The sequence below is a fragment of the Benincasa hispida genome, chromosome 2 (assembly GCF_009727055.1).
Source record: "Benincasa hispida cultivar B227 chromosome 2, ASM972705v1, whole genome shotgun sequence".
Taxonomy (NCBI): domain Eukaryota; kingdom Viridiplantae; phylum Streptophyta; class Magnoliopsida; order Cucurbitales; family Cucurbitaceae; genus Benincasa; species Benincasa hispida.
The window spans coordinates 37,694,612-37,714,055 of NC_052350.1; the positions used below are offsets into that span (position 1 = coordinate 37,694,612).

A 19,444-nucleotide genomic window follows, 5' to 3' on the forward strand; every position below is an offset into this window, starting at 1 on the left:
TGTTTTAATTTTAAATGGTGTATAATTTACGTAATTTTAATTGGTTTAAAAGTTGGTTATCACTAATATATTCTAATTTGTTTGTAATTCACGCTATTTTAATTGGTTTAAAATTTGGTTATCTATGATATTTGATTATTTACAATTTGTGATTTGAAATCTACATTTTCTCTATAAATAGTTAAATTAAACATCTTTCCATCAGGTAACTCACTTTTTTTTTCTTTTTTTTTCTTTTTTAATTTAACTAGTGATCAAACACGTGCATTGCACGTGATTTAAATTTCTTAGATATAGATTTTTAAGATAAAATTTTAATGTTGAATGCAATATGTTTTTTTATTCATTTAAAATAATAAGATTTGATATTATTTGGAAAAACAATGAAAGAAAATTGTGTATATTTTGTCTTGGGTTAATTAAAATCTCTGTAACATAAATAGTAGGGTAAAATACGTAATCTGATTTTATTTTGTTTATATTAAGTTTGATTAGATAAAATTTAAAAGTAACTAAAGAGAAACAAAAAAAAAAAAAAAAAAGATGGATTGATAAAATTAAAATTCATAACTAAAATATATATTGAATCTGTCAATTTTCGATTATTGAAATTAAGAAGATAGATTTTTTTAAAAAAATAATTATTTAAGCTTGTATAAAAGGCTAGGTGTGTAACTATTCTATTTGATTTATAGGGGTGGGTATGTTAAGATTTTGCAAAATTTTCTTGTTTGTAAAAACAAAAAAATAGTTGAAGATTGAATATAGATTGGGAATTTTGAATGTCCTTTGGATTTCCCCTTTTCTCTTCTCTTTGTTGTATTTCCAATGAATCAATATTAAATGCTACAGCCCTTTCCTTTATACAAGTTTTTTCCTAATTGTTATAATTGTAATGATACAAAAGAATAAAAATGTTACAAGTGGCACCACATGATTGGTGAGTGGTATACAAATTCTTAACTACCTTGGTGAGTCATTCCCTTCTTCCTCCACCTTAGCTTTGCCTTTTCCATTTCTAATTTCTTCTCTAACATCCTCCCTCAAACCAGAGGGTACTTTAAGTACTTTTAGTTTGGCTCGTAATGTATAGAAATGTGTGTTGTTGAGTGGCTTTGTGAGACAGTCAACAAGTTGATCGGTCGATGGTACATAGGAAATATTGATGTGAACATGGTCTCTAATGAAGTGAAGATCAATTTCGATATGTTTGGTTCGAGAATGAAACACCAGATTTGCAGCTAAGACTCCTGCTCCTAGGTTGTCGTACCATATAGTTGGTCTAGTTTTGGATTGTAATCCCATCCCACCTAGTAGTTGTTAAAGCCAGAGGACTTCTGAGGTGGCATGAGCAAATGCTCTATATTTTTATTCAATGCTCGACCTTGCTACCACTGCTTACTTCCTCGAGGCCCAGGAGACGATGTTATTTCCCACAAAAGTACAATAGGCTACCACTAATTTTTCGTCATCAAGGTTAGAGGCCCAGTCAACATCCGAGTAGGCAAATATGTATAGGTTCGGGCTCGGTTGAAAGTATATTCCATAGTGTTTGGTGCCACTGATATACCGAAGTACCCTTTTTGTCGCTTGCCAATGGACATCAGTTAGGGATTGAAGGAACTGACTGAGCTGATTGACAGCATACGTGATGTCCGGCCTTGTGTGCGTTAAGTACTGAAGAGCTCCTATAGTACTTCGATATATAAACGGTTCAGATAGAGGTTGGCCAGCAGCTTTGTACACCTTGGACTGTTGGCGAGAGTACTAGTTTCACATCTGACATATTAAATTGTGTAGTAAATCATTAACATACTTTGACTGATTTATCAGAAGGCCAGATTCAAGATAGTGTACTTGAATTCCCAGAATTATCGAAGTTGGCCGAGGTCTTTAAGTACAAAATGTATGTCCAGTGTTTGTATGAGATGTTCAATAAGTTTATTATTGTTACCTGTACCATGACATCACCCACATAGACAAGAAGATATATTACCGAGCCTTCTTTGCAGTAGATGAACAAAAAGGTGTCGAATCTTGACTGATAGAATCCCCACTGTTTGAGAACTAAGCTGAGGGTAGTATTCTAGGCTCGTGGTGCTTGTTTCAGACCATATATTGCTTTGTCCAGCTTGCAAACATGCTTTGGATATTGAGTGCTAACATATTCCCATGGTTGGCTCATATAAACTTCCTCAATTAGTCGTCCATTTAAGAATGCATTATTGAAGTCAAGTTGCCTCAGCATCCAACCGTGTGTTGCAGCAGCACTGGTGACTACCCGGATCGTTGAGGACTTCACCATGGGGCTGAATATTTCAAAGAAATCAACTCCATGATGTTGATGAAAGCCCTTGCCTACCAGTCGGGCCTTATACCTTTGTATTGTGCCATTCATTTTTCACTTGAGGCGAAATATCCATTTGTTCCCAACAACATTTTGAGATGGAGATGGAGGAATTAATGTCCATGTCTTATTTCTCATTAGTGCCATGTATTCTTCATCCATCGCTTTTTTCCATTGAGGGGTTGCAAGTGTTGTATTGATCTTGGTGGGCTCTGTTTGAGACCAATCAGTTGATTTGCTTATTATCCAAGCCTTTGATTTAAAGATGCTAGCTTTTTCTCGGGTGATCATGGGATGAGTCAGAGCAGTGGGGGGCGAGCAGTGATGGTAAACTGTGATGGGCTTGCAGAGGCTGAGGTAGTGTTAGGATGTAATATGTGAGGCAGGGTTAGACTGATATGGTTTTCAGAGAATGTTTGAGGTAGGGTCTCTAATGGCTGTTGGTGTAATGCATGCTGTTGTGAAGATGTCTGGTTTGTGGAGTGTAAGGTGTGGTTTGGTTGATAGGTTGGTTGTGCTTGAGGGAGAGATGGTGACTGAGGTAGGGAATTGAGGATTGGTTGAAGGCTCGAGACTATTGAGTCATTAAGGTGTGTAGGTATGGGTGGGGTTGTCACCTAGATGATCGTGTTAGACGATGGACTGTCCATGATCAATGGACTCACTGTGATCGTCTTGTCTTTGGTCTGCACAATCGGTCACACGATGAGGACTGAGTGATCGCTTTGTCTTTTGTCTGTGCGATCGTTCTATACGATGAGTTCTGAATGATCATGTTGTCTTTCGGCTAAGCGATCGTTCTAAATGATAGAGACTGAACGATCATATTGTCTGTCGTCTGAGCGGTCGTTCTGAACGGTGGGTGCTAAGCGATCGTATCGTCTGGCATCTGGGCGATCATTCTACACAATGGAAACTGAACGAACGTATTGTCTGTTGTCTGTGCAATCTGTTGTCTCAGCAATCGTGGTGTCTCTTGTAAGGTTTGTCGTCTGGGTGATCGGACTAAACGATGGTTGTTTAGCGATCGTTAACCCGGTCGTCTGGACGATCGTGGTGCACGGTCGATTTGCAAACGGAAATTTCCTTTCATCAAACTTAACATGTCTGCTTGTATTGATCCTGCCTGATGGACTGAGGCATCTGTACCCTTTGTGATGCGAGCTGGGACCAATATACACACATTTCTCCGAGTGTAATTGGAATTTTTTTTACTGTGATAAGGTCGTAAGTATGGGTAGCAAGCACACCCGAAGGTCCTCAGATTAAGAAAATCAAGGTTAGAACCAAATAAAATGGCAGCGGGTGATTTACTTTCCAAAACTGAGGTAGGCATACCATTAATGAGATAGGCAACAGTGGAGAATGCCTCCCACCAAAAGCTTAAGGGCATGGATACCTGTGCAAGCAACGTGAGCACTGTTTCTATGATGTGTCAATGCTTGCGCTCGACCCTACCATTTTGTGCTGAGGTATAAGGATAAGATTTTCGAACTGAAATTCCTTTGGACTGACCGAGATGGTATATTTTGTCATATTCTTTCCCATTATCTGACTATAATTTCTTTATTCTAGTGTTGAATTGAGTTTGTATTAGTTGTATGAAGTGTTGGAATGCTGCCAGTGTTTCAATTTTATGTTTCAAAGGATATGGTCACACATATCTGCTGTGATCATCTAAGAATGATATATAATATCTATATCCATCAATAGATTCAATAGAAGCAGGCCCTCAGACATCAATATGTATTAATTCAAGTGTGTTAGAAGCATGAGATTGAGAATTAGGAAATGGTAAGGCAGATAACTTTCCTAATTGACATGATTGACAAAACTCATTTCCTTCATTTGATTTAACAAGCAGTTTACATTCTCTAATCACATAATCTATGGTTTTTCTGATGGATGTCCTAGTCTCCTATGCCAAACAGCTCTTGATTCAACTACATTAATCCTAACTCCTGATAGAATTAAGGCAGTTGACTTGTTATTTTTGTACTGAGCAGATCCTCGACCTTCTGTAGTCTCATGTATCACTCCAGCCCCTTGAAGTCTGTACAGTTACCAGTTCATTACCTCCATATTCGGTTGGATTATTGATGTTGTTGTAGTCTGGAGTGACATGGTTGGTAGCCCCACTGTCTATGTACCTGTCTCTTATACACATCTAGATGTGTATAAGAGACAGAATTAAGGCAGTTGACTTGTTATTTTTGTACTGAGCAGATCCTCGACCTTCTGTAGTCTCATGTATCACTCCAGCCCCTTGAAGTCTGTATAGCCCTCGATCAAGCTCCCCTTTCAGCTACGTTCTGCCCGTATCCTTGTCCTTAATGACACAACAGTTAGTGTGAAATTGAACAATCACAACATTATCATGGGCTAACTTTGATATACTAATGAGATTCTTGGCTATGTTAGGCACACACAAGACATCATTCAAGATAAATTCATTCCTTCCATCAGACAAGCAAGACTGACCAGTGTGAGATATGTGTAGTTGTTCACCATTACCTACAGTTACCAGTTCATTACCTTCATATTCAGTTGGATTATTAATGTTGTTATAGTATGGAGTAACATGGTTGGTAGCCCCACTGTCAATGTACCAATTAGGATCTGTTACTGTTTCTGGTGTGGCTATGAAGGGGTTAGAGGGTTGAGCTAACGTGAACAGGGCAGTAGTATTGTTGTTAGGGCCGACTGACCCTTGGTTTCCTCTACCTTGTTCAGTGCTTTGTGAATATTCTTTGTTAAGATGATGATAACATCCCAGGGCTGAGTGACCATACTTCCCACACACTTGACATGTTGGTCTATTTGAGTTATTGTTGCGGCCTCTTCCTCGACCACGACCACCTCCTTGTCCATTAAATGGATTGTGATTGTTGTTACTGCCTTTAGAGTTGTTCCCTTGCTGTCGACTTCCATTGTATGAAGGATTGAAGTGTGGCTTACCACCATTCAGATTCCTGCTGAATGCTACATTAACAGAGGGTTATTGTGCAAAAGAACTATGTATTTTGATAAAGTTTTGATGCTCCAGTCATTTTTCATAAGATAGTAACTCAGATTGCATATCTAACCATGATATACCCGGTTTACCTTAGATGCCTACTACCATCGGGTTGTATTCTTCATTTAAATTGAGAAGGACTTATGAGATGAGGGCTCTTGTCGACACAGGGCTGCCGGCTTGTGCTAGATTGTTGGAGTATAGCTTCATCAATTTGAGGTACTCACTCATCTTTTGGCCTCATTTTCTTGTCTGTTGGAATAGCTATCTTGAGTAATTTTCTTCAACTCTTTATTGAACTCCGAAAAGCTCCTGAATAGCTTGCCACAGTTCCAGTTCCTTGGTAGTTTCATATCCCATGAGTTGGACAGCCAGATCTGGTGCCATCGAGTTGTAAAGCCATCCCAGCAAGAGTTGGTCGACTGCAAGCCAAGCTTCATATTGTGGGTTGAGTGATCGTTACTCTGATGAACTCACTTTGTCATCGCTAGCCACTTGAGAACTTGAAGTTGCTTCAGAGGTGGTTGGAATAAATATTGGTGGGCAGGGCATCTGACCGAAGAGGTGACCTTCGAGCTTGTAGCTCCGGAGGATCGAAAACGCAAGGGTCTTCTACAACATGAAGTTCCCTCGTTCAAGCTTTATGGTGGTGAGTTGATTCAGGAGTTGATTGAGAAGTGGTGTGGTGAACTTGACTGGTCCGGTGGAGGAGTTGTTTCCGATGAAGGCGGCGTCGGCCATTTTTGGCTCTGATACCAAGTTGAAGATTGAATGTAGGCTGGGAATTTCGAATTTCCTTTGGACTTCCCCTTTTCTCTTCTCTTTGTTGTATTTCCAATGAATCAATATTAAATGCTACAACCTTAGTTTGGTGAGTGGTAAACAAATTCTTACAAGTGGTAATGATACAAAAGAATAAGAATATTACAAGTGGCATCACATGATTACTGAGTGGTAAACAAATTCTTAACTACCTTGGTGAGTCATCTCCTTCTTCCTCCACCTTAGTTTTGTCTTTTCCATTTCTAATTTTTTCACTAACAAAAATAATAATAATTATTATTATATATAGTTCTTACAATTTTATCTTATTTTTATAGGAAGTTAATATATTATATTTTAAATTGTAATATAGAGGGTCATTCCTAAGTTATTTAACAAAAATAAAAATGGTAAAACACTATACTAATTTAATTGATTTAAAATGTTGATTTTATAATTTATATTGAGATTCATTGTTTTTTTAAAATCTTTATTTTCATTTTTGTTATTTCTATTTTTTTCATAAAGAAGAGTTCTATATATATATATATGAATAAGGAAATATATGTGAATTTTCTCATTTTTTTATATTTATTGAAAATTTTATTCATTATAAGAAATATTGATGTGGGGGAGTTTTTTGTTTAAAAAAATTTTGTGAGTCTTATACATAAAAACTATGGGAAAAAAAACTTACTATTTCTTTTGAAAAAAAGGAAATAAGACTTATTTAGTTTAAAAGGGAAAAAAATAACGCAAATTGGAGCGTATGGTAGATTTTAATGACATGTACATGGCTACAAATTTTCAAACTGCTTTTGTTATTGATGAAACTACAAATACATGGTATGTGTAGAATCATAAACAATGACAGATTCAGTATATAGACTAATTGCTAATATCTTAGTTACCCAATTTACCTCTAATTGATTAATTGAAAATTAAAAAGCTGTATTCCTCAAAATACACCCTTCTTGATTTTCCTAACGTAGTTAACGTTTCAAAACAGATTTTATTATTAATTTAGATTCTGTTTAACGACTTTTTGAATTAGTCTCAGATGAATTAAATATCCAGATTTTTCTACAAAATTTACTTTAGCATCTAAATAAGCATGTTCATAAGATAAAAAAAAAGGGTTTCTGAAACATACCTTTGTACAACTCTTCTATCTTTAAATTGAGCTTGAATCTTCGCTTTAGTAAGATGTAGACCACCACTTGATCTTCCTTACATTTTCTAGGACCTTAGATTGGATTATGAGATTCAAAATGAGTTGAAATTTAGGAAAATTAGAGAGGAGATTTTTCTGGTTTTCAGCTAGAGAGAGAAGAACATCTTCTTCATCAACTCAACCAACTCTGAAAATCCAAAAATATGGCTCCCCAACTCAGCTAACCAGTCTGGTTTTTGGTCCAAATTTAGCATGTCATTCCTTTTCACTATGGATTGACACCACCTACTTGAATAGATGGGTGGAATTTTGGGTATCAATAGTGGGAAAGTCCCACCTAGTGGATTTTTCTAGATTTTTAATTTTCAAAATAAAATTCTATTTTGTTAGATTTAATTTTCTTTCATTTGAATTTTCAGAAAATTAAATTAAAACTAAAATTGAATTGAATATTTTAATTTTTCAAAATTCAAATTTCTAATTTTAAATAAAACTAATTCAAATAATTAATTTTAAATAAAATTTATTTAATTAATTAAAATAATTTAATGTCCAATATATTTAATAAAACACCAATTCCACAATCATGAAGTCTATTCATGTAGCTAATATTTAAATCAAATTTAAACATTATCCAATTATCCAATTTGGTTTAATTCGACGATTAAACGTGTAACTATATTGTATATAATTACTAATTTTTTTAATTTGAATTTGAATGCTTCAAGATTTAATCCGTTTGTGAGCTAATAGGGGATCTAATGGACCTACAGATCATGGGCTCCAACGATCCAAAATTAATTGGCTAAACTCTTTAAACCAAATTAATCAACATTCGTTAACTACCGAGACTCCACTAAAGCCCAGTAGTTGCACTCCTCTCTGACCGTAGATATATTTCTATCCACTTGATTTAACCATAATCAGTAAGTCGACCTTTCAAAGGTTGTTCGTAATAATGGTTGGGTCAAATGTTGTTTTAATCTGATATTATATCTTGCTCCTTAAGTCCCACTGATCCTCTAATGGACAATTGGTTTGTGATCCAATCACTAAATCGAGTCCCTCTCAGGCCAATGAGAGGGTGGGGCCCTTGTTTAAAACCTGAAATCAGTACTCAAAGAGAACAACCTCTCTACTATCCCTAAACGCAGATAGGAGTGAATTTCATCTTGCACTCTATGTCTCCTATTATCTACTCGATCTTACCCCTAAAGTTTGAGGCTTATAGAGACGGTGTTGTTGAGCCAACCCTCAGATCTAAAGATAATCCTAAATAAACAAGAGTTCATATTTAGCTCAGGATTAAGGTCGAGTTACCTAAGTCATCGATTTAAAATAGTCAGTCTTAAACAGTAAATGACGTTATAAAGTAAGAGTGACTTGTTTCTTGGTTTGGTATTACACAAACTTATTGCATAGGATGCCCCCATTCACATGTCTCCACATGAAAGATTCAGGATCACATCGTTTGTACCAAATACAAAGTGGGCCGCATCCGATAGAGTTATCAAAATAAGGTACTCGATCTTATTTGTATACTATAGACTGTTTTGGCTATCTACTTGAACTTGATCCATTCTTATATCTTTACATAAAGTCCAAGTACTCATGTAATAGTCATGAATCTTTAGTTTATTAGATTTAGTCTTTACAAGTACAATTTACATATTCAATAACATATTTACTGAATAAACCTCAATGGTGTATTTATTGTAAATAGAATATGTTTAATATTACAAACGGTGAGGTTTAGGACATACAACCCAATAATTTATATTTTAAATATTCATATATTATCAAAATTCATTTTAACTAATCAAATTTAAATTTAATAAAATGTTGGAATTGTTTTTAATTATTTTATACGTATTCTTAAGAAATTAACCGGATGTTTTTTTTCATATTTTTTAAGGTTTAAATTGTTTTGTATATGTTATTAGATTCACTTATACATATTTCACATTTACTCACTATTTTATTTAAAGTTTTACCCTATTATATTAGTTTAACGATTCGGAAAAAAAATAGCCATCACTATCATAAAACAACTTTTTATTACTGCAGAAAGTGACTAGTTCTTCTCAAGCTATTATTTTTGCTATGGCTTCAACGAATTAGACTTCTGTTTGATGATTGATGGTGTGAGAATTCTTGATTTTCGAGCTTTCGATGTGCATAGTCCGTCAGATTCATCGTTGCAACAATTTGTGGAATATATCCAAGGTAAGCTTTTTTTCCTCAGGTGAGTTAACTATATCTTGTTTGACAGTGTACCAAGTTGGTTTCACCCATTTGAATCTTATTAGGATTGTTGAAGATAGAGATACTTTGTGGTTGATGTCAGTTTTATCAGAGTCCCCAATTTATGTGTAGTGGTTGACCATGTCTCATGTGTTTCCCCGAACACTAGAAGTACACTATATTTGAATAATGAAATAACATAAATTGATCATTCTTCTCAACCTTCTAAGGGCAACATTGAAGTCATTGATTTTCAAGATTTTGAGTCCTTTCAATATGGTATTCCCATTAAAGTAGGTTCTTTACGTTGATGTGGTAAAGAAATATTCGGCAATGGTTAGGAGTCAATACCTGGGGAGAAGGTCTTTTTGTGTTTGAGGCTTAATGATTTAAGTGAAACGAAAGCACGTCTTTATTTTTCTGCGATGAAGCTATTTTTAAGGCACCATAAATGCTTTCTTTCTTCCATTGAAGCTATTTTGGGAGAGCCTTAAGCCTTTTGAAAACCCTAATTTGATTTTCTTGGCAATAGATTTGATTGGGTTTTTAATTTAAATGAATGTCTTGTTTAAGGTGTTAATAAGGTTAGACTAGACGCTTGTCAGAATGCATTGTTCATCATGATAGCTGCTTAGATAGAGGGTATTTTCTGTTTTAAAATAGTTTTGAAATCCTTAACATTTAGAATTTTGAACGTTATGCATGTGGGTTCTTTGACAATTACTAATTATTATTTTCTAATATTATAATCTATTCTACCATTTTTACAAGTTTTAAAACTTTTTTTTGCTGTTTTTCGAAATGAAAGTTTAAAATTTATTATTCGTTTGGCTAGCTTGATCATTTGTTAGTATTCTCTATGGAATAAACGGTTTTCTTTTTATTTATTAATTTTATAATCTCATTAAATATTAAAGAAAATTTACAGTAAACAGAGAAAGTATGAATAACATAAAATGTACTAGAGGGGTTTGTATTTGATTGAAATATAGAAATAAATAATGGAATTCAAATTTAAAATATTTAATAAGTTATACAAATATCTTACTCAATTTTGAAACTACCCATATCTAACCCCAAAAAAAAAAAAAAAAAAAAAAAAAAAAAANAAAAAAAAAAAAACTATTATATAATAACTAAATCTCAAAACAACTCCCACATTAATTTTCAAATCTTCTCAATTTTTTTATGAAGTCTTTCTCAAAATGCTCCACAATTTCCAATTTTAGACGACAAACAATTCATAACTTCACTTGATATTTGTTAACTAAGGTATACTTTGAAACTACTCCTTAAATTTCATCCCAATAATCTTTTATTTTGTTTTTTTTTCTTTCAATTTTCTAATAGAAGAACAAGTTCAGAAAACATATAGGAAAAAAGATACATTTTAATGCACCCCACAAAAAATTTAAGAAAAAAGATAGTTAAAAGATTGAAAAATTCAACTTTAAGAAGGAAAATTTTAATATGCATTTTCTTTTTTAAGTTTCAACTCATGCTTAAATAATTTTTATGCATATTGACCAACAATTTTTCTTATAGGTAAATTATGAAAAGTAGTATCAACTCCAACGACCGTGTCCTATTGATATCAAGAGACAATAGCAATGCAGGTTGTTTAGTAACATGATGATAAACATTAGGAAAGGAAAACTTTATTTTGCTTCTCATGGAGGACCATTATTTTAGTTAGATTTGTAATTTGTATCAATCTTTTTGTTTACGTAGTTTATTTGATATTTTGATTTAATTTTGTTGAAAATGAGTGATGAAATTATTTGGAAAGAAAATAAGCAAGGTAGTTGAGATTTTTTTTTTTTTTTTAATTTAATAAAGTTACTATGTGATTGGATCTTTTTTTCTTTTTTCTAAAAAAAAGTAGGGCAGTTAGTTGAGAATTTTTTAAAAGGCAGTTACTATACTTTGACGTGGTGAGAAATTTTCTTTTTTCTTTTACTACATGAGAGTTGCAATTTTTTTTTAAAAAAAATATTTAAATAAGGTAGTTAATTGTGGGCCAATGGAAGGGTAAAATAACAATTATAAAAAAATATAAGGGCAAAAACGGTAGACAAAAATTCTTTCTCATTTTTTTTTTAGAAATTTTGTTTGTAAATTATTTTTTTATTTTATTATTATTATTTTTTTTTGGTTAATAGTAACATCCTTCCTAATCTTCTTGTTTCTTCGTTAAGCTTTATTTTAGAAGTAGGTATTATTTCAATTTTTTTGCTTCAAGTATCTCTCTTCTAGGTGCATTTTTGTAGCTTTTTTTTTTTTATGCACACAGATTCACATATTGATCTTCACATATTAAAGAGGTAGAGAAGAAGATTTTGCTTTTGGGGTTCAATAATTTTTTCTAAAAATTTCTCAAATAGAGTAACAAAGAAAGATTGATTGACTAATTTATGCTTTTGTAGTTTTTTCGCCTTTTAATCTTTGTAAATGTACACCAATGAATGTATTTATACTAATTTATTGTTTTTCCATGTTTTTGTACTTTTTTCTCTTTTGAAATTTGTTATAAATATACATCTATTCATCTATGTATAATTTTGAAATAATTTGTAAAATCAAAATAAAGTTTAAAATCAATATTATCATTGCAAATCTACACAAAGAAAAAAAAAACTCAGTTTTAAGATTTTATTTATGCATAAAATAATAATAATAATTTGGTTTAAATTAAAATTTGAGAACAAATTAAAATTAGAAGCATAATCAAATCATTTTTAACGATTTTTTTTTATAAAAAATAGAAAAATATAATATTTTTGTTTATATTAAATTTAAAATTAGGAGAATAATCAAATCATCGAATTCAAAATAAATAAAATATAAAAATGTTTTATGGTTTAATTTGAAGTTTAAAATTAAGAGTGTAATCAAATCATCCCATAATTTTTTTTCTTTTTTTTTTTTAATAAGGAAAGATTATCGTGTTCTTACCTTTATCTGAAAAAGAAACATGAGAAAGAATGAGTATAAAGTAAGTAACCCCACTACTGGGAAGAGGCTAAACATCTATATTCTTTAGATGTCAATCTCTGGTGGGCCATTCATAAACTTTTACATTCATGGGATGACCATCTAGTGGATAGTTGATTTTTCCCTACCATAAGGGAGATGTACCCACAAACCTCAAGTGAATCCCGAAGGAAACACAAATCTATGGTGAAGTCCCGAAGGAGATCACCATCTCTGGTGAATTTCGAAGGAAACACAAACCTCTAGTGAAGTCCTGGACGAGATCACCACCTCCAGCGGGTATCTAATGACGGGTAGGGATAATTATCGCTTTCATAAATATAACATGCATTATAAAACATAGTCCCACAAACATGCAAATACATATCATCATGCTCAATGTTCATATAGTAAATCATATAAACAAAACAATTTAGTTAACGCTTACACTCATAACATTTTTCAAGATACAATTAAAATCAACTTATTTATCCTCATGCATTTCGATGCAACCAATCTTAAAATCCTCAAAATTATTTTTAAATTATCGTCTGACACAAAGACGGTTCTCATGGTAAGATTACTTTCCTCAAATTTTGGTTATAATTCTTAATCCAAGTAATTAATTTTCTTAAAATCCTTGGAAGACTTGAATTAATCCTATCACATAAATTACAAATTTTACTTTAGCACTCATGGCCCAAAATAAAAATCCAAAATTTAAATTTATCCTGTGTGGTATAAATCCAATTAACCAAATTATCCCAAATGTCCCACAATCTAACTTTCAAAGTTGTGGCTTCGTCTAAAATAAATTCCAAAACTCAACTCAAATGGCCAACCTAATCATAAATTAAATCCAAAATTGACAACTTAATTTTCCACAATTGCTCTTAATTCAAAAGATAACCAACCAAATACTCACCCAAAACTTATCAAACCTTAACAATTGTTATGCCAAAATTTGGTCTCTTCCTTGACAAGTAATATCCTCAAATCTTCCTACTCTTTATTCTGAAAGTCTAAACACAATGAGTTTTATCCAAATTGATTCCAAAACAAAGTGACACCCAAAATCTTCAAAGAAAAACCCTAAAACTCAAATCTTACCCAAATTATCCAAGATTTCGGCGAAACCCAAAAACGGTGATGGCGACGGCGACGATCGTGATAGAAAGAAAGAACGACTGACAAGGCTGACAGACTGGCAGCATCGGCTTGGCAATGGCATGAAAAATAAAGAAGACACAACATACGAAGGACGATACTAGTTGGAGGATCAGCACAATGTCGTCAAGAAGAGAGGCTCAACCGACGACGGATTCAGATGGAGATAGAAGGCACGGTCAGCTAATGCAGATGGAAGATCTGACGTTCGGACGATGGCGACGACGGCTGGTCAGACGTTGGGTTCCGACGGTAAGCGTGAGAGCTGAACTGTTGTGTGCGCTAGGGCTGGGGAGGCACCGGCGACTGCATTTACGGGACAGTTAGGGCTTATCCAACGGTAAAGAATGTCCAAACAAATCCAAACTTATTGTTAATTTTAAAATATATATTTTCAGCCTTGTCAGCTTGCGTTTACCGTTGTCAGTCGTTCTGGCGACTGAGTTTACCAAGAACATCCTATTCCGACGACTGCGTTTACCAAGAACATCGATTATGATAAATATTATTTTTTCTTTTTGGTAAAATAACTCAAATCGACCCCAAAAAATTCAAACTTATTGTTAATTTTAAAATATATATTTTATTTCTTACAATATGATTATACATATATTCATTTTAATTTTGTGAACTTTTTAGATAATCATTCTCCAACAACTTCTAAAAGTTATCTTTTTAGTAGTTTAAAAAGCAAAATTTCATAGTATAAATAAAAAATTTAGTTACTAATTTTAATTCAATATATGAAAATAATTACATAAGTTTTTTTTCTTATAACATTTTACTTCTTTTTTGAAAACCAATTTAAATAAATAATTTGATAATCTAAACCAAACCAATCTAAATATTTTATTGTCAAAGGTTATTTAACTCGAAGGAAACACATAATAAAAAAAAAAATTAGATAAAAGTCTAAAAAGTAGATAATTGACACAATCTGCAAATATACCTAAATCAATATGTGGATTACTTTTGAATTAAAGTCACCATCATATTTATTCAATCAAAAAGAAAAGAAAAGGATTTCTATCTCCTCGTTAAAAAAGAGTCTTTTCAATTAAAGGTAGTAAATTAGGGATTACTAAAATTGGTTGAATAGGATGTTTTTGGTTGATGTCTGAAGAGCTGATTTAATTTATTGTTTTTTTTTTTTAAAAAAAACAAAAATAATGAAATCAATTTTATCTTTTATTTCCAATTTAAAAAAAGTATAAAACCATTGAATAATGCGTTTGCCGGGAGTCGAACCCGGGTCTATTGCTTGGAAGGCAATTATCATAACCGTTGGACTACAGACGCAGTGTTTGTCCAATTAAATTAATTTATTTATATACATCTAAATATCTAAATTTAGTGGCTGCAATTTTTATATATCTCACATCTAGTCCCTACTTTGGGCTTTGATTTTCTAAAATAATTAATACGTATTAACATTCCCTTTTTAATTTTTGAAAACAATAATTAGGTGAGAAAAAAATTAAAAAAATCATATAAAGATTAAATTTAAGATTTAGTAAAAATATAAAGACTAAATTTGGACAATTAAATATATAGGAACTAAAATGAGATGGAACTCAAAATATAGAGATCAAAATGTTATTTTCAAGTTCTTATGCAATTTATTTAGAACAATGATCTTGAAGGAATTTTTATAAATTATTTGATTATCAATGTAAACATAAATCTATAGTAACCGACAAATATTGTCTTACTTGATGTTAGAGGTTTAAATCATTGTAATTCTATTATTGTATTGAAAAAAAACTATGAAAACAAATAAAAATCCTTTTATACATTAAAAGGTTTTTATTTTTTGTTTTTACTTTTCTTTTTTAAAAAGAAAATAAAAATCAACAAGTATGAGGATGACGATCTTGAAATCTCTTCAAAATCCCACAACATTATATATATGCCGTATTTAATTATATATATGTGTGTGTGTGAGACAATTGCATCAATGGCAAAAAGAAAATGAAATTACAAGTGTGCCCCCAACCTTTTTCCTTTTGCAATTCTAGCAACATAATGCCAGCTGAAAAATTAAAAAGCTAAAAGTATAAAATACCTTCTACTATTGATATACTTCATATTAGGCAATTATTTTATCATATATTATCAATACACTAATAATATATTTGAAATTTTATTTTTAATGAATAATCATATACTCGGAATATTGATTGATGTTAGATATAATATTAATACACTTATGTCTATCTTCAAGTATATACTAATTAATGTCTAATATGCTCATGTTTTATATTAGATATACTACTAATACACTTGGATATCTGCTTATAAAACAAACCATGCACCTTTTATTTTAAAAAAAATGTTATTAATTGAATGTTTATTGTAGTTAGATATATTGGCAATACACTCATGTCTTACTTCAAGTATTAACTGATTGATGTCTAATATACTTATGTCTGATACTCATGTCTGATATATTTATGTCTAATATACTCATGTCCGATATACTTTTGTCTTTTATCTGATATACTATTGATACACTTGAAATATCATGCGTCTTACTTTAAGTACTCACTGATTAATGTTTGATACACTCATGTTTTATAATCTAATATATACTACTGATACACTTGGAATATCATGCTTATAAAATAAAACCCATATGGTTCACTTTAAAATAAGTTAATGATAGAATATACTGTCGATAAAATTGGAATGTTTCTTATGTTAGATAACTATTGATATTGATGGAAAAAAGGCATGCGCAGTGGAAATGAGAATCGATTTTACCCTAATTGAAAAAAATAAACATGCAACCCTAAATGAATTAATTAGGGTTATTTTGAAATAATACCTTTGAAGCTCCCGAAACTCCTCTATCATCACTCGAACACGAACCGGACAACCACTAGAGCTAACTACTATCCTCTGGACTCAGAACTGGGTTATGGGATCCGATGGATAAAGAACCCGAGAGAGAGAAAAGATGGAAATAGAAGAAGGGATTTTGGGTAGTTTTTGGGTTTTTCTTTTTTTAGCCCAATTTTAGAAAACTATTTTGGCAAAAAGTCAAAAAGTTTTTAATCCAAAATGACAAGCTCATATTTATAGAAAAGGACCATGTAAAATTGCATGCAATAACTTTATAAAAACCCAACACCTAGAATCCACTCACTAAGTGAGCGTCTCCACTATAAACCAACATCTAACCCACTATTTTGTTAGTTGAATTATCCAACAAAAGTTTGGATTTTCCCACTAACTTTAGGCAAAGGGCAAAATAGTCATTTGGTCAAAGTCAAACTTTGACCAAAAAGTCAACATTTTTACTTTTTATGATTTTTTTCTTGTTGACTAATTTTGACTTCCCGAGCATGAATCCGCATTCATTTTCTCGAAAATCAAATCACATTTGAATATAAGGTCGGTCAAATTTTGACTTTTCAAAATCAAAAGTCAACTCTTTGACTTTTTACATCTTTGACCATTTCGATTATTTCCAAGCTTCCGAATATGAATGTATTCATACTCTTGATATTTAAATCACATTTAAATATTAAATTTGTATCTCTAAACTAAAAACCCGACCACTATATCACATATACTTGTTGATTTCTATCTCTTCACCTAATTCGAACAATTCGAACTATTTTATCATACTGTTATAAGTTTATTCCATATGAGCTAGTAGGGGAACCTAATGGACCTATAGATCATGGGCTCCAACGATCCGAGATTAGCTGGCTAAACTCTTTAAATGGAGCTAATCAACATTCGTTAACTCACGGGTCATTCCACTATAGTCCCGTAGTTACACTCCCCTCACTATAGATACATTGGTGTCCATATGATATAACCATGATTAGTAAGCTAATCCTTCACCAGTTGTTCGTAATCTGGCTGGGTCATAAAAACTGTTTTACCCCCGAGACTACATCTTATTCCTTAAGTTCCACTGATCATCTAATGAACAATTGGTTTAAGGTCCAATCTATAAACCGAACCCTTCTCAGGCCAATGAGAAGGTGGGGTCCCTTGTTCAAGACCTGGATTCAGTACTAAAGGGAACAACCTATCTACTATCCTTATAATGAGTAGGAGTGAAATCCGTCTTACACCCTATGTTTCCAGCTATCCACCTAATCTTACCCCTGAAATGGGAGGCTTATTGGGCCAGCAATAATGAGCTGCCCTCACCTATGCAGATCTAAAGATAATTCTGAGTAAACAGGAGTTCATAGTTAGCTCAGGATTAAGATTAAGTTACCTAGGTCATCAATTAATGAAATAGTCAGTTTTATACATTAAACGACATTTAGAACGTAAAAAATGACTATTTCATGGTTAAGTCTTATGTAAACTCTTTACATAGGATGCCCCTATTTTCATGTCTCCACATGAACGGTTTAGGATCACATTGTTTGTACTAACTACAAAATGGGCCGCATCCATAGTGTCCCCAGAATAAGGCGCCCAACCTTATTCATATACCATAGACCGCTTTGGCTATTATATTTTGAACTTGAATCCACATTTAATGTCATCTACTAAAGTCAAAACTTAATCTTAATAGCCTCGGATCCTTTAGTTTATTGGATTCATGAATATAGAATTTAAATTTACTAAAGATTTTCAATAGTAGCTTTATTGAACAAGAATATGATATTACAAACTATGAGTTTCAGGACATAAAATCCAACAAACTCCCACTTGGACTAAAACTCCTAGTAGGATCAAACGATGTTGAATTTAACTGTGAGAAATTAATATTACATATGAGTACAATAAACATATGAATACAATAAGCTAGGGCATATACCCAAAAGTTCTCCCACTTGTGCTAGTTTATAAATAACGTAGACCTAAACTCTGTAGGTGACCCTAAAAAACTTTAGCCGTGAGGGTTTTTGTAAAAGGATCAGCAATTTTTTGCTCAGAAGATATCTGGATCACTACGACGTCACCACAGTGTACGATTTTCCAGATAAAGTGGTAATTACGTTCGATGTGCTTCCCCATTTATGGCTTCGAGGTTCTTTTGAATTTGCAACTGCACCGCTATTGTCACAATACAAGGTGATGGGTAGATGCATATTTGGAACAACTTCCAAATTTGTCAAGAATTTCCTCAGCCATACTACTTCTTTTGCTGCTTTGCAAGCAGCTACGTATTCAGCTTCCATTGTGTAGTCAGCTATACAGGTCTATTTTACGCTTCTCCACACTACTGCTCCTCCGTTAAGAGTGAACATGGATCCAGATGTAGACTTTCTAGCATCTTTACCAGTTTGGAAATCAGAGTCAGTGTATTCAGTAAGGATCAGATCCTTAGCACTATACACGAGCATGTAGTCCCTAGTTCTCCTGAGATACTTTAAGATGTTCTTAACAGCAGTCCAATGATCACGTCCAAGATTAGACTGATATCTACTGACGATCCTTACTGAGTAGCATATGTCAGGTCTAGTGCATAACATTGCATACATCAGGCTTGGGGTATAGGGAATATTTGTCTTAGTACATTGTTCTTTCGACAGATGAATTCCATATCTGAAAGGCAACAAACCCTTTTTGGTATTCTATATTTTATATCTAGACAACATTTTGTCTATATAAGATGCTTGAGACATGACTAGTGTTCTATTCTTGCGATTCTGAAAAATTTGGATCCCAAGAATATATTACGTATTGCTTAAATCTTTCATTTGGAATTGTGTATCTAACCATTGTTTGACGTCAGTAAGATATCCTACATCATTCCCAATGAGTAGAATATCATTGACATATA

The 19,444-nt window shown here is 32.6% G+C and overlaps 1 non-coding gene across 1 annotated transcript; it reads right to left on the reverse strand.

The window, feature by feature from the left end:
- Nucleotides 1-14,910: 14,910 nt before the first annotated feature.
- Nucleotides 14,911-14,982, reverse strand: TRNAG-UCC. Its single transcript has one exon. It is a non-coding gene; the product is annotated as a tRNA-Gly (tRNA).
- Between the last annotated feature and the right edge of the window lie 4,462 nt (nucleotides 14,983-19,444).